Source organism: Vicugna pacos, chromosome 11 (assembly GCF_048564905.1).
Source record: "Vicugna pacos chromosome 11, VicPac4, whole genome shotgun sequence".
Classification (NCBI taxonomy): domain Eukaryota; kingdom Metazoa; phylum Chordata; class Mammalia; order Artiodactyla; family Camelidae; genus Vicugna; species Vicugna pacos.
Genome location: NC_132997.1, coordinates 19,829,293 through 19,843,529, shown reverse-complemented (window position 1 = coordinate 19,843,529; position 14,237 = coordinate 19,829,293). Strand labels below are relative to the sequence as shown.

General features: G+C 38.0%; 1 long non-coding RNA gene and 1 pseudogene across 1 annotated transcript in view; one reads left to right on the top strand and one right to left on the bottom strand.

Annotated features, from left to right (window-relative positions):
• LOC140699185 (uncharacterized) overlaps window positions 1-1,544 on the bottom strand; it is a 46,055-nt gene extending 44,511 nt beyond the window's left edge. The window contains exon 1 of the long non-coding RNA XR_012077192.1: window positions 1,416-1,544. This is a non-coding gene — a long non-coding RNA (uncharacterized lncRNA). The remainder of the gene's footprint in view (window positions 1-1,415) is intronic.
• Window positions 1-14,237, top strand: part of LOC102530620 (wings apart-like protein homolog) — a 335,358-nt pseudogene that overhangs the window by 147,018 nt on the left and 174,103 nt on the right.

Sequence of the window (14,237 nt, the reverse complement as noted above, 5' to 3'; positions counted from 1 at the left end):
AAATATTCAAGTATTTTTTTAAAGAATTTTAACTAGTCTTTGTACTTAGCTAACATACGTGGTAAAATATTCCCTCTGTGTATTTCTATAATTATTACCGTTCAAATTTGAACGTTTCTGAAATAAATTTGCTTGTAAGAGTAAAATATGCTAAAATTTCAAATTTATTAATAATACTAATTAAGGAAAATAGGGAGTAATGAAAAGAGCTCTGGCAACTGAAACAGGATCTCAGGTACAATCTGAAGTCTGACTCTTTAGTTGTGGGACATTCAGAACCGGCTTCACCTCAAAACACTTTCTCATCTGAAATAGAGCTAGCACTGCCCTTCCCTCTCTGCAGCTGGCTGTTCAGGTAACATGAGATAAGGTACATAGCACAGTACCTGACATGAAGTGATCATAAATAGTCTGCTTCCTTCACACAACACAAAAGACACACATGAAGGTTTAGGCATAAGGAAGCCTACACCACAAATCTGCATGAGCACAAAATATCACAGGTAGTTGGTTCTAACAACAAAAAACAAAGAAAAATCACCATCAACCCCATCCCACGAACACTTCTGAGGGATCTCGAGCCAGACAAGGGCGCCTGCATGTGGCTCTGCTAGAACTCCATCAGGGCGGCACACACACAGACCACTAAAGCTTCAACAGGGAAAGTCCACAGTCATTATGCTAAAACCTCTGGAAACCTTTATGCCAGTACAAGAGCTCACGCCCGGTAAAAGGGGGGACAAGTCAAATTAGGCCCAACTCCAAGAGACTCCTTAAATAAGTCACAACAGCGATGCTGACTTACCCTTCCTGAAACGCGAACAGTACCATGCCCAAACCCATTTAAACACTTGAAGATGGAGACATTCCACACCCACACTGGTGCCACTTCATGCCTGTTAGAAAGCCTGCGCAGGGGAGCACTCCTGGCACCACGGAAGATGCTGAACCAAAGCCGACCACGGAAAAGGCAGGGGAGGGGGGAAAACAAGACGATGACTTCGGGGTTGTGCACACGCGCCACTGAGAACCGCTGTCCAGACCGCAGCCGCCTCCTCAAGCATCTTAAGTACTTCGCGGCTTCACTATGGGGACGTCAAGGGAAGGCCGCTAGTCAAGTACCCTAGGGCTGGGGGCAGTTCCCGTCCCGGGGGTCCCGGGTCCCGGCCTCCGACCCCCGCGCCGCTCCCCTACTCTGCGCGCCATCGAGGACCGCCCGGGAAGCACCGCGAATAACGACCCGGCCCGAGCGGCCCGGCCCCGCCCGAGACCCCCGGCGCGCGGACGGCGGGCAGCCCGGCTGCGGTCCGGCCAGGGTCGGGGTCGCGGGTCGGGCACGACGCCACTGCCGCAGCCAACGAGGCGGAGCGGGAGGCCGGGCGGGCGCGGCCGGCACGCGGGGCGCGGACACTCACCACACCACGCGGTAGGAGCCTTCGCGGATGAGACTGCTGGAGCGCGGCCCCACGCCTAAGACCTGCGGGCCGACCAGCTCGGGGCGGCCGCCGCCGCCGCCGCCGCCGCCGCCGCCGCCGCCGCCGCCGCCGCCGCCGCCGCCGCCGCCGCCGCCGCCGCCGCCGCCGCCGCCGCGCTGGGCTTACCGCTCCGCGGCCGCCGCTCGGCCCATGCCGCTCCTCCCGGAGGGACCGCGCTGCCGCCGCCGCCGCCGTCGCCGCCGCCGCCGCCGCCGCCGCCGCCGCCGCCGCCGCCGCCCCAGGGGAGCCGCGGAGCTTCTGAAACGATGGCCGCTCACACCAACTGCCGCCTGCCAACTGGCGGGCCGGTAGGCGGAAGGAGGGGCGAGGCCGAGAGGGCTCTGGGGCGGGGCCTGTCCTGGCAGCGAGCGCGCGGATTGGCTCCTGTGGTCTGGGGGTGGGGCTTTTGATTGAATGGGTGGATGAATAAATAATCCCTAAAATTCATTTTTTTAAAAGAAAAACCAGAGGAGAACACTTGAGACTATATTTAATTTGGAGGTCAAACAAAGCCAAAATTATCCAGATGACCTCTAAGTTCTGGCATGAATTTGTAGCACTCGTTTTACATAGTTGATAGTTGCTGATAAGAGTGAGAAATGGGTTTTTAACAGGTAGAAAATTACTGACTTTTGCTTGATCCCACATGTCTTGCAAGGAGAAAGCCAAGATGTCAGGCAAGAAGAAACAGTTGGTCTTGCTGTAGCAATGAATAGCAGAATATTGCAGACGTGATTAACATTAAGTTTTAGTTCTATTTTTGTAACTTCCTACACATATGTATTCCCGCATAAGAGATGAATGACATGCACACGAGAGGTTTTGTTGAGTGAACGTATAGATGAGTGAATTCACATGTAACTTTGCTGGACGCAGCCTTCTTATTTCTTAATCTATCTATTTGTATCCTCATGTTTGACATGACCAGCTCTGTCTCAGGCATGCCTAAGTATCTATTTGGGATTCAAATTACCTCATAAGGACCCTCATTTTACTCTAGGATGATGGTAAACACTTGGCATTATCTGTATATCATTATGTCCTCGATATTTCTTATTTTGATTGTCTTGTCATTAACTTTCCTCCTTTAACCTCTCTCTTCTCCCAGGACATGGAGGCTTTCTTTTTTCCTATTCAATTAGTGATCTAATTTTTCTGTCTTTAAAAAAATTACTGACTTCTAACTACATACAGTCATCCCTTGGTATCTGCAGGGAATTGCTACTCAAATCCCCAGATGCTCAATCCCTTAAATAAAATTGTTTGTAGTTTGCATATAACCCACACACATCCTCCTGTATACTTGAAATCACCTCTTGATTACTTATAATTTCTAATACAACATAAATGCTATGTAAATTGTAGCTGGAGCACAACAAATTCAAGTTTGCTTTTTGGAACTTTATGAAATTTTTTGCCCTGAGTATTTTGGATCTGTGTTCGGTTGAATCCACAAATGCAGACCCCACGGATAAAGAGGACTGACTGTACCATGAATCATACTGGTCACTAGGACCACAGAGATACACAGGACATAGTCCTTCTCTCCAATAAGCTCCAGTCAGTAGAAGAAGTAGACATCCATGTGTAGCACCAGTAAGACATTGTAGTAAGCACAGAACAGAACAAATATAAGGTTCTGTGTTATTGTGGACAGAGACTTGTTATAAAGAGGATCAAGGTGGGCAAGGCAGGCTTTTTAGTGAAGGTTATATTGAAGCCAAACCATCTCATTTACTTCTATGTATCTTTTGTTGCATTACATTCCAAAAGCCAAATGGGTCAAGCCCTCAGAAGATCTATTGATCTGTCATCAAATCTTCTTTCCCTGCTGAGAGAAGCTTCCTTTGAGGAGCTAGTCTTTGCTGGGTAATCCCATCAACAGAAAAGCCTGCATTTCAAATCAGTCAGCGAACACAAAACACAAAATAGCTTTATTAGAAATCTCTCAGCTTCTATCATTTACAGCACTTTATGGCTGAGCTGCCTTATGTTTAAACAACAGAAAATGTTGAAGGGATTTTTACTTGTGAGGACTAGACTCAAACCCAAGATATGGTGGTTGACTCAGACTTCTTAATGCACTTAGAAAATGTAGGATTTTGACTGTTTTGAAACATCTTTGCGAATTATAGAGATAAGACTGAAAATAAAAATCATCTAAATTCTGTATTAAGAATAAATTTTGTGTTGTTCAAACCTGTAAAATATTCTGCCTTATGTTAAAATGCAGACGATCCTCTCCTATAAAGAACCAAACTTAGAGCAACAAATTTTTAGCTTGGGTTTTAAAGGGTGAAAGAGGACAGTTAGAAAGAAAAGAAGCCTGGAGCATTTTTGTGATGAAAAAATTTGAAATAATCAAAATCTTCTATTTTTGTTCCATGACTTAATAATTAAATTGTACTTTTCTTTTTCCAAAACAAAGAGGCAGAAACAATGATTGCAATAGTTAAATACTTATTTATTTCTTTAAAAAAGTTATAACACCTTTAGGATCAAATTACTTACAAATTTAACTTGATTACTTTCTGAGAGAAATACCAGTTTGAAATAAAAGTCTTGCATTCCAGAGAGCATTATAAATACCTAAAAACAAGGGAGGAAAACTGTACTGTTTTAAAGCATGCTGGAATAAATAAAAATATTTATTTTTTTTTTTTTTTTTGGTGCATGACTAATAGCGAATAGCATTTAGAAGATTTGGAGATGATCTGGTTTGCATTAAACATATTTAAACATTTTAAAATGTGTCATGAATTAAGTCAAGCTTTACCTCAAATAGATGCTGAAAATACCAAAATACACAGAGTTTTCCTGTATTTAAAATCGTGATTATCTAACAACCACTTGGCTTTTGTTTTTCCTCAGAGCACAATCAGATGAACTGGAAAAAATAGAAAAGCATGGCCGGTCCTCCAGACAGGGAAAATGACAAGTCTCTGGACGAACCTGAGCAGTGAGCGCATCATAGGACCCTGTAGATGGCATCCAGGCTATGGGTGGGCTCTTTCCATTTGGAAAATGCAGTATCTTCTGTGCACACGTGTCATGAATAATGTGAGGATAAACGTGTTTTGTGCATTGTCTTTTACCTCTTAACTTGGCTTACATCGGGCTTCTATGTAATGCCACACACTGTGCTTTCCCAAAATTGGGGAAGACATCATCCTTGCTTAGGACACCAAGAGCATGTAATTTTTGTGATTTTTTATGGTTATATTTGTTCAAATGCTGTTTATCTGTATGATACACAGTTTCATACGAATCTCCACTTTGTCAACCTGATAAATCACATTTCTTTAAAAACAAAAACTTTCTTCTAAACATATGCTAGCCCTTGAATAGTTTTTAACACTGATTTTTGAATTGAAACAAGTAGTTTTTGTAAATGTTACTCATAAAAATGGATCTGAAACAGAGTCTGAGAATCATAACTGTATATGAATAAAGGATTCTTTTGTATTGGTAAATATCTCTTATTCAATCCTCCAATAAGTTAAATTTCATTAATTTAAATAATTAAGAAGTAATCTGAATAAAAAGTAATGAAGCAAGAAGCAAGATTTTTGTATACTTTCACAACAGCTATGCAAAGTCTTTCTGATTTCATTCTTTTTCTATAAAACACATGTAACTATATTTATATAGTTATATATGTATATAGTTTGTACTATTGGTAGACCCACGTGGATGGAGCTGTTACTCCAATCACTCGGAATTAATTTTTGCTCAGCGTGCCTATCAGCAGGCATTTAATACATGTTTTGTTAATTGATTCAGGTATTGCTAATCATTTCACTGATGTGCAAGTTAGGAAAGACAAAGGAAGTCAAGTTGCTTAAATCATTTTACAAACAATCCAGTTTCTTAAATATATATCACTTTTATTACCATAGCTGTACATATATTGTATACAGATATGTTAGTAGTACAGAATATATTACTATATGGGTAATCTAATAGATATATTATCATGTCATGTCAAACTTGATTATAAAACCATGTTGCTCTTTTTATCCATGGGGGAGATAGTCCTGGCTGATTGAATATTATAGAAAACAAAGCTTGTATTACAGAGGGTGTTTTAAAAATATGTATTAGGTTTCACACATCCAGATTTTCAGCAATAAAATAAAATTAATGTCTCTAACTGTGCCAGAAAGAAGGTGAACAGCTTCTTCTTTGTTAGATATGAAACAATTTTACTTTTTTCTTTAGAACTACACACATTATGCATTATTTATAGCTACCTGGATGTTAATTTCTACATCTCAATTGCTAACATGATTTATAATATGTCTTTGCATTTTTTAAAGCTCCAGCTTACTTGAAATAATACTTAACTTAAAAATTTTCTTAATCCACATACTAACAAGCCTCGGTCAGACTCACTGTGGGAGTGGCACTGTTGGTCCAGCTGTGCAGAAATGCTGGAGAGACTTTGCCTTTTCAGTTTAGATGGTAGTTATACTTGTAATAATAAATCATAAAAATTAATGAGCTAATTTTCAGGTCTAGGAGGGTGAAAACAGGAAAGTGTACACAGTTGAGACTCCACCCTGAAACCGCTGTGCTTCCACTGGGAGATTAGGTTGGAACAGTGGGGAACAGAAGGTCTTCTGTGCTATTAAGCTAAAGTAACATGAAACAGAATTTCACCTTTCATTCTAAATATTCTCATCTAAATACGTGGATTTACTGGAATTAATTTTATTTGACACTGTATATGTAATAATTTGCAAAATCTATTCTTACTTACTTTGGTCTTTCTGCCTAGGACAATAGCAGAAGCCTTTTGTTGTACATTGTTTCCTATTATCTGTGCAATTTTGATGAGGTCAGATGGTTTTTAGAGAGTCGTGTTGTTCTTCACTGGATAGCGATTTGACAGTGTGTGTCATTGTTTTGTCACTGCTGCTGTTGTATTCTTCTCAATCAATTGAACATCATGTGCTTCTCACTGATTAGGATGCTGGAAAGGAACAGTATGTGTTTCCACTGCCTGAGCCCCAGGACCTCCTTCAGACCTCACAGATGAAGTTTGAAGATTTTCCAAAAGACCTCAGAAAACTAAAGAGAGACCTGAGAGGTAATGTAAAGTCTTAAAGCAAATCATGATTGATATTTATGCTTTTTCAGTGAGAGGACAGACTTCTGTCACATCGTTGTTAAAAGATAAGTATTCCCCCCACCCCGCCCTTGGTGCACCTGCCGAGGAACTAGTGGCTTGTGAACTTGCCTGAGAAGAAAATATTTTCTTTCACATATTTGGTCAAAAAACACACACGTGTGTAATGCTTTATTATTAGTTGAGAAACCTTATATCAAATCATTTTGAAGAGAGTTTGAAATTCTTTGAATTTGTAAATTCAGAGTAATATATAAAAGCAAATTGTTTATAATTTTTTTTTTGGTGAATAAAATCCCTTTCCTCCCCTCTCTGCTTTTGATGAAGTACAGTTGGCTTATAGTATTATATTAGTTTCAGGTGCACAAATTAATGATTCATTTTTTTATATTATGTACCATACAAAGTTATTATAATATTATTTTCTATATTCCCTATGTTGTGCCTTACACCCCTGTGACTTATTTATTTTATAACTGACAGCTTGTACCTCTTAATTCCCTTCACTTTTCTCACTCATCCCTTTTATCTTCTTTTCATGAGGCTTCTTCTTGTTATTGAGTTGAGACACCTCACCTATCTATTTAAGCCTCTTTCTAACTTTAAGTACAGACAGGGAGTGAATAAGTTTATATGAGATTTTCATTTCATGTCTCACTAGATGAGAAGAAGAGGCATGGTTACTGCTGCCCAGAAACCAAAAGGATGATAAAAAATTTTAAGAGATTCAGTCTCACTGCTAAAGTATTTATCCAAAGATATTGATCTATAATCAAATTTATGGAGTTGTTATATTCCAGTTACAGATGATTTTATATGGATTTAAATCAAAATAGTAACATTATATAGTTTACTTGTAGTTCTTAAACACTAAGCATTTATTATGGGCCTGATGCAGGATAGGCATCTGCTAGGTGTCTATCCTAGCACATGCCTGTAAACCTAGCAGACGCCTGTAACCCTACCAGATCCTGTAACCCTAGCAAAGTTACAGTCAACTGTCCAGGGAGGGTGAAGACTTGTCTTTAAGATGCTCCACCTTAGAGCCTCTAATATGAGTGCTCATTGACTGAGTCCAGGATTGATTGCCTTGTTTTTTAGAAACAATTAAAACTGTGTTTTCTTTATGTAATGCTACATTACTATGCATTTAAGTATGATTTCTTAAAGCAATATAAAACCCAGACTATTCATGTATAGTATTTATCACACTTCAAAATTTTGCCAGTTATCATGATTTGCTTCTGAAATTCCTCTCTCTCTCTCCCTCTCTCTCTCTTCCCCCACTGTCACCTCTGAAGTAGTGCTGGACATTTCTGGGGTATCTGAAGAATATTTAACACTTTAACCAATTCAGTCTTGCAAAGCAGGATTTCATAATTTACAAAAGATCTTATAAAGAAGTGTTGTGGTGAGCTCATTAACAGGCAATTTATGTTTAATTTGGTTGATGCTTCACTTTGGAATGTAATCTCAATTACTTTTCATATATACGTGCTTTCTTACTATAGTTACAAAAGGTCATGAAAATGCTCACATTTCTAACTCTCAAGACTCAGAACAAAAAAGGGAGAACTAACAGCCACTGGGAAAAAGATTTGGAAAGGGCGGGTAGGCAGCACTGATGAGAGCTACTTCCTCCTGCACGTCTGTCTTCTCGAGCAATGATCGCTTATTGAAGGAGCATCTTAGCAATTTCTGAGTGCCTCAGAGGGTTAAGAAGGTGACGATCTTAGCCCCAAGGGTTTATACTTTATATTGGGATAAGAAGAACTTTTCTGAATGGTCCGTTCCCTGAACTAGTCCCTGTTGCATGTACCCAGCACCACATTTCTCAAGTTTGTCCATAGGCTGTTACAATTTGGTGCCCTAGAAATGGGGGATTTCATGGATAAATGAGTATGAGAATTGCTGGGCTAAGATAAGCTTGAAGGCATTTCCAGGGCCTTCTGGACAAAGGGCGGCAGCAGTTCCCAGCCCACTTGACCATAGGGCACTTTTCCCAGTGTGTCTGGTAGGTGCTGTAGTCGGAGGAACTCACTTCAGGAAATGCAGGCCTGCTGCCCTGTGAGTAACAGAAGCATGGTGTGTGCCTCAGAGGGGCTTACAGTAAAGGTGGGGAATGAAACTAGGTCATGAAATAGTCTCATTACATGTTACTGTTCTTGTAAAATGAGATCAGCTTGAATGGCTGTTGACAAGGCTGTCAAACTCTGAGGGATCTTTTGAAAAACTGACAAAAATTGGAACAAATTATGCCTCTTATTTTTTGCTTTTCCAAAATGCTCTTTTTTTCCATAAAAATGAGATGTTTTGTGACACAAGGAAGGAAATCTTGTGATGTGGAATTTAAATTCCATTTCTAGAAAGGATCTAGCATGAAGGCAGCATTCCATATCAACGAGGCGTAGAATAAAGCTGCCTCATGTCCCTTTACGGAATGAGATGGGTAAAAATATACATTGATTTGACTAAATAGGAGTCAAATAGGAGGTTATTTTGGACACAATTACTTTAAATTAATAGATATGTTGATAAATGTACCCTAATAATGACCTCTTTTAAGTGACCAAATTAGATAATTCATTTCAGAAGATTCAATGGTCTGTCCACTTTTTTTCAAAAGCAACATTTTTAAAGAAGACAGAAAATTAGATGATATATGTAGAGAATCTGTCCCAATATTTTCCATATAATAACTATCTCAAAGACATTGGCTATTTATAATAAGGAAAATAGAATAAACAGTGTGATTAGTTTGATGAAGACAGATAAACTGTCAGCCCTAAGTCACCCATCTTCTGGCTCTGTCACTGTTTCTGCTTCCAGACTTAATTTTTGTTTCTAAAGAAAGACCGAGAAATAATGTGTTATGGCTCAGGCACTTATAGTAAGACAACTGAATCTCATTTTAGCACTTTATAAGAGCATCTGCTGTGTTTGGTATGTATATTGTTCCCACGCTTTCTCCAGCTCCCCTGGGAGCTCCCTGGCTTTCCGAACCCAGTGACGTGTAGTTGGTTTACCAGCCTGGTCAGCTTGTGCCTCTTCTGACTGTGAGCAGCTCTTCTTGATGCCATCGTGCCCCACTGTGGCTTCTGTTCCCGTGCCTTTCTTGGGTAGAAATGGTTCCACTTGCCACCTGACTTAGCATGAACAGAGCACTGAGTAACTAAGTTCCTGGAACTCGGCAAGCATGTTCTTATGCACATTCTTCTCTGAACCTCCTGCCCTCCCCCACCTTCAGCATCTGACTTCAAAGTATTTCAAATTCATTACCTATAACTTCAAGCTGAAATAATGTCTCTGTCCAGACATATACAGGAAAAATCAGCTCATAGACTTATTTGTATTGATTTATATTTGTTTAGAACACTTACATGAATAATTGTAGATGTGTGATTTTATTTTTGTTTGAGAAATGAAAAAATGATGTTATAAACTTAATTCAAATGCAACCCAGCAGCTTTTTAAAAGTTACTTCTTATTATGATTTTAGAATGAGTAACATTTTAGTATGGAACATCAGACAACATTGAAAAATGTAGAGAAGAAAATATATTTATTTTTATCAATGGAAATAATCAATAAACAATTACAGTAGGAATAGAGAACAGTTTTATTTGAGCCAATCTGAGGATTATAGCCTGGGAGACAGAGTCAGGAAGCACTTGGATTGTATCCTGCTGAACCACATAACGGGGAAGGCTTATACAGGCAAAAACTGCAAAATTACATATGTTGTTTGTCAAGAATTAGAATTGGAGCTGGCAAGGGGTAAGGGTGTTTGTTACATAAAGATTGGTCCAAAATGGTTGCATCATTACAAGGGGAGACCTTTAGACCATGAGGTAACAGCTAACAACTACTAGCAGATATTGTTCTGAGAATGACTGGTGGTGTCCTTGAGTTTGCTACAGTGCAGAAAATTCAAGTTTTTGGTAATATAGGAACGTATCTATAATGACAACACAAACAGATGGAAAGGTATACCATGTTCTGGGTTTGGAAGAATTAGTATTGTTAAAAAGAACATATTACCCAAGGTGGTCTACAGATTCAATGCAATACCTATCAAAATACCAAGGGCATTTTTCACAGACCTAGAATAAATTATTAAAATTTGTGTGGAAACACAAATCCAAATAACCAAAACAATCTTAAGAAATAGAAACAGTAGTAAGGGAAACATGCTCCTGGACTTCAGAGTATACTACAAAGCTATAGTAATTAAAACAGTATGGTACTGATCCATTTTGATTCTTTAATGCATTCTTTCCTTTAATAGTTAAAGCAGATGTACAGTGCATGTTTGAAAGCCCCAAAACAGTCTGTTGTAGCTAGCATAAACTTTAAACCAAATCATGTGTAAGCCAGAATGACTTATCCATATCTCAGCATGTGAAAATTTCCTCCATCATCTGTCATCCTGTAGTCCAATAATACAAGGTTAATATTTTGGCATGTATTTATCTAGTGTGTGTATATGTTGTACATGCACAAATTATTCCATCAACAGCATGATGCATACAGCTTTTGTAATTTTAATCCATTCTTACATTCTCTGCTCTAAAAGTGGATAATATATTTATGTTTGCATTATGTCTTTTTTCTGGCTTTCTATTGTCTTAAAATTTTGTCAACATTCTCTCCCTGACTCCTGCAATACATTTTGAAAGCTATAGACAGTATTACTATTAATTTGTTGGCTGATCTTAATTATGAACATATTTTCTTAATGTATATAGTTTTAATACATGCCATAAATTTACTCAATATATTTACCTTCCCAAAAAAGATGAAACTTTAAGAACATTCTGACTAATAATTAACTACTTTTTTCTTTCTTCTAATGTTTTTCTAGACTTTAACTACTATCATTTTTCTTTTTAAAAATTGCTGATATTTTATAATCCTTAAATAATAACATTTACCAACATATTTAATCACTCTGCCATCACTTTTGCATCCCATTTTTCCCTTCTCATTTGGTTGTTTGCTCAGTGAGGCTTGGTGGGTGTTAAGTTCTGAGTCTGGAAATGACTGCATAAAATTTTCTTTCTTATTTTTGAATGATTAGTCTGCTGGACATAGAATTGTAGATTGACACATTTTCATCAATATTTTGAAGATACTTTTTTTCCTCTGCCATCTCTTATCACTGATAAATCTGTTTTCAATCTGTCATGCTTTTGTAGATAATGACTTTTATTATTGTTGACTTTTGTAATTTTCTCATCCTTAATCATGTTTGGCTTTGTTTTAATATATATAGTATGACTTTATTTGTTTTTTTTGTTTGTTTGTTTGTTTATTTATTATCTTTCCCTGTACTTAGAACTTTTATTCTAAAGACTGATGTGTACCTTAATGTTTCAAGAATTCTTGACAATTACCTTTTCATATATTGATCAGTTTCTCCTCTTTTCCTGAATTTCCTCTTAGATGGGTATTGGAGCCATTTGGTCCAACACTCTGTCTCCTAACTTGTCTTTTATATTTTTAAAACCTACACTACTCCTTTTGCTATAACCGTCTTGTATTTCTCAACAATGTCTTCCAGTTCATTAACTCTCTCTATGACTCTGTCCAAACTGATGTTTATATTTTCAACGCAATTATCTTAAAATCATAATAATTTTTTGTTTATTAAGATTTATAATATTTTTTACCATATCTATGATTACTTTTAAAATAATTTTTTGTTCTTATTTTGAATATTATCTTTCCTTTATCTCTTTGATGCTTGTAAAAATATATTAAAATTCTGTTTGGATTTCCTATAGTTTTTGTTTATCTTTAATTTGTTAATAGCTGTATGCTTTGTTTCTACTCATTAGTTTTCTTTAAGATATTAGAATGTTGATTTAAAACAGGTGTCAGAAGATGTCAGAAGTTTACAGCCTGTAGGCTTTTTGTAAATAAAATTCAATTGGAACATAGCCTTATACATCCAATCATTTATGAATTATCTATCATTGCTTTTGTGTTACAACTGAAGAGTTGAGGAGTTCTGACAGAAACTGTCTGTCAACCTGTTTGTCCCTTGCTCTCTCCCGTCCCCTGACCCAACACATCTGCACTCTCTTAATTTTTTCAACTATTTTGACTTAGTCTGCCTGGGAGTCCTGCCATGTGGACATGTTTAGTTATTCAAGATTCGGTCATCAAGCTAGTGAACGACTTGTCTCAGGTCACGTCTGGAAAGCTGTATCTGTCTACTGTTGCTGCCCTAGACACACAGCTGTGTATGGACCATAGCTCTTTTCACCCTCCTTTCATGGGTCTAGAGCCCAGTCACAGCTCTGGGTTTCCAGTGGTGAGACCAGTTCCATTCCTTGCTGTGTGACCTCTCTCCCCACCAGTTTCCATGTAAGCCAAGATCTTTACCTTCTCCTCCATGTGCACAATCCCGTGACATCTCACCCCCACATTATTTATTAACTTAGGCTTCTCTGCTGTTTCTGGTCCAAAGAGACATTAACATGTTTTTTCTAAAGCACATTGTGTTGGTTTGATTTTCTCTTTTATGTTTCCATTCATTGCTATGTGTTTTCAGCAGAAGAAATGCTCAGCCTATGAATTCATCATTCCATTTGACTGGACATCTTTATTCACTTTTATATATGTTTTCCCACTGAAAGTTATACCATGAGCATTTCCTATGTCATTTACTATAATTCAAGAACTGTTTAAGATGGTTTGATAATTATCCATCTTATGATTGTGCTGTAATTTAGTAAGTCATTAGATTCTGGTAAGAAATTAGACTCCAATTTTCCCTGCTCTTAAGAAATATTTTGTTAAACATCCTTATTGATAGCCTTTTTTTTCACTATATTTCTGATTATTTCCTTAATATAGATTATTACAATTACAATTACTGGATCAGATTTAATGGACATTTTTTAACATTCCTGATACTTTTATTACCAAAATGCTTTCTAGAAGGGCAACTTATAAATTTAAAGGTTGGTTTGTCTCCTAGAATAGAATTGAATAATAAAAAATTATGAGATTTAGATCAGTAAGGAATCTCAGAGATATTATAGTCTAATTCCTATTATTCAACTACTGTTTTATTAAATTAATAGAAAATAAGAAATAGAAACATAGACCCTTCCTTCATAACTCATAGACTAGTAGAGAACTGATAGATGTCTGAGTAACCACTGCCCAGTATAAAGGTTTTTTTTTAGTTATATAAATAAGATACTATAGAAACACAGGAGAGGAATGATTAAATATACTTGTAGAATTATATTTAAATTGGATTTTGAAAAGTAACCAATAAAATGACAAGAAATGGATGGTAAAATCTGATACAGCTAGAACATAAGGTGCTTAGGGAGATGGAATCAGAAGATGGCAAGCCATCTTTGCAAAGGGTCTCAAGGGCCTGCTGAAGAGTTTGGACTCCATTGGGCAGTCACTGCTTAGCCACGGAAATGCTTCTAGGCCAGGATGCAGTGCACTCAGATAAGCTTTTCTGAAAGGCCAGCATGAAGCACTTGTGAATGATGGTTTAGAGGGGAGACTTGAAGATGGAGAACTGTTTGTCAGATATTATGGTGCAAGCTAAGGACCCTGGGTTAGGATGTAGAAGAGAAAGGGATCTGGGAGTCCTTGGA